Source organism: Pongo abelii, chromosome 1 (assembly GCF_028885655.2).
Source record: "Pongo abelii isolate AG06213 chromosome 1, NHGRI_mPonAbe1-v2.0_pri, whole genome shotgun sequence".
NCBI classification, from domain to species: Eukaryota; Metazoa; Chordata; class Mammalia; order Primates; family Hominidae; genus Pongo; species Pongo abelii.
This window is the reverse complement of record NC_071985.2, coordinates 70702024-70704712: the sequence shown is the minus strand read 5'-3', so window position 1 is coordinate 70704712 and position 2689 is coordinate 70702024. Positions and strand designations below refer to the sequence as shown.

General features: G+C 43.2%; 1 pseudogene; it reads right to left on the bottom strand.

Annotated features, from left to right (window-relative positions):
* Positions 1-365: 365 nt before the first annotated feature.
* Positions 366-764, bottom strand: LOC112135811 (small nuclear ribonucleoprotein Sm D1-like; annotated as a pseudogene).
* Between the last annotated feature and the right edge of the window lie 1925 nt (positions 765-2689).

Genomic DNA, 2689 nt, shown 5'->3' with positions numbered 1-2689 from the left:
ATGCAGCTGGGCTGAAGCCTCTGAGCTTATTATGGTTCAGGGGCTACCTGATTTGTGAATTGTCCTTTGCTCAATTAAACTGTGCCAAATTTAATTTGTCTAAGGCTTTTCTTTTAACCTTATTCATCATAAAAAGAAAAAGAAAAATTTTAGTTCAAAAACTTAAAACCTGATCATCTAAAAATGAAACTGCCCAGTAGAAATGCTTAGCTCTCACTGTGGTAATTTCGTGAATGTGGAGGAAACTACTAAAACTTTGATATACTAAATAGACAGCTCTGTCCTACATTTATGTTTATTAAAAACTGACATAAACAAACACAACCTGTACAAAAAATATCCCAAATCCCGTATGACTTTGAAACAGTAATCTTGAGAGACATTATCGCCTGGGACCCCCTTTTCCTCTGCCATGGCCACGTCCTCTTCTTCTTCCTCTGCCTCTGCCTCTTCCTGCAACAGCTTCCCTTTTCTTAGATTTCACCTTAGGTTCAACATCCACAAGTAGTGTATCCAGAGGTAAACTGTCTGGTAGAATAAAATACCGAATGTTATTTCCTCGAATACTCAGCGTTTCCAGCTAAACAGGTTCTCTGTTCTTCAGGGTCATTTTCACAGCTTTAAGATGTGTATTCATGCTGACATCCACACCTGTGATTGTTCCATCGACCTGTGTTCCATTCTTCAATTCAATGGTTACAGTTTCATGACTCAATTTCATCAAAAATCTCACGAGCTTCATCCTAGCAGAGCCGTCACGCTCTGGGTCCAATAGCGCACAGAATCCTTCAACCAAACACTGACCAACTGCAGTATGAATGGCCAGAAGCCCCCTATTGTTTTTTTTTAAGACAGAGTCTTACTCTGTCACCCAGACTGGATTGCAATGGTGTGATCATAGCTCACTGCAGCCTTGACCTCTTAGGCTTAAGCAATTCCTCCTGCCTCAGCCTCCCAACTAGCTGGGACTACAGGTGTGCATCGCCATGGCCAGATAATTTTTAAACTCTTATTTATTTATTTATTTATTTTTTTTTGAGATGGAGTCTCACTCTGTCACCCAGGCTGGAGTGGAGTGGTGCAATCTCACCTCACAGCAACCTCTGCCTCTTGTGTTCAAGTGATTCTCCTGCCTCAGCTTCCCGAGTCCCAAGTAGCTGGGATTACAGGTGCGCATCACCACGCCCAGCTAATTTTTGTAGGTTTTTTTTTTTTTTTTTTTGTGAGACAGAGTTTCACTCTTGTTGCCTAGCCTGGAGTGCAATGGCACCATCTCGGCTCACCGCAACCTCCGCCTCCTGGGTTCAAGCGATTCTCCTGCCTCAGCCTCCCGAGTAGCTGGGACTATTGGCATGTGCCACCACACCCAGCTGTTTTTGTATTTTTAGTAGAGACAGGGTTTCACCATGTTGCTGAGGCTGGTCTCGAACTCCCGACCTCGGGTGATCCACCCACCTCGGCCTCCCAAAGTGCTGGGATTACAGGTGTGAGCCACCGTGCCCAGCTAATTTTTGTATTTTTAGTAAAGACGTGGTTTCACCATATTGGGCAGGCTGGTCTCGAACTCCTGACCTCAGGGTGATCCGCCCACCTCAGCCTCCAAAAGTGCTGGGAATACAGGTGTGAGCCACCGCACCTGGTCAATTTTTAAACTTTTTTAGAGACAGGGTCTCCCTATGTTGCCCAGGCTGGTCTCAAATTCCTGGGATCCTCCCACCTCACCTCCCAAAGTGTTGGGGTTACTGGCATGAGACACTGTGCCTGGCCTATAATCCTTACTCTTACTGCAATATACCGCTACTTTCTATTCTCTTCTAGTCTATATCTTTTTGTTTGTGTGTTAAGCACTACACTTATCAAGGGACAGCCCAGGCAGGGTAAAGGAGAATCCATGTTGGGAGGACAGTCAGCCAGGAGGAAGAAATGTTAGAGTCCAAGTAGGCTGAATAGAGCGTCCCCACAGAGCAACAATCTTGTGTGAGCATCTGAATAGAGTGAGAAAGGCAATTATGTGAAAGGAGTGGCCCAGCATGAAAATCCCAGGTCCTGGGAAGCCCCTTGCCAGCAACAGGAAAAGTCCCAGTGCAAAAGCCTTGTGATGTCCCCCAAAATAGAGGCTGAAAGCAACACTATTGTTAGTGTCAAATAGATTCAACATAAATTATCTGCTTTCTGTAGTCGCTGGTTGCGGCTCCCATCTCAGTTCCCCAGGCTGATGTTGGTCACTCTGATTAGCAGTTCACAAGAACAGATCTTCCATTGTTGCCTTACTCCAAGGGATGCAGTTGAAGTGGGTTATTTATGTGTTTTGTAATATTCTGTTTTTGACTTTGCCTGTGGATTAACGATTGTGTTTTGTATCAAGATAGTACTATTTAACTTTTAATATTGTGACCATGTTTTCTAAAAGTTCAAATAATGAAAAAGAACAATTACAATACCTATGCCAGCATTACCTTGACATCATTGCAAAACGAGACTAAGCTACTGTGTTGTTTTAATGCAATATAGATAGAAGGACCCATATAACAGGATTAAAGAGGCAAATAACCAAAACAGCATACCACACAATTTGCAAGAAATAATTTGGAGTTGGACAGTGAAAGTACTAACTTTAAGACTAAATCTCACAAGTCCAGAATGAGAAAGGTAAGTACTTCTGCATCAATGAAACTTTTTTGCATCTCCT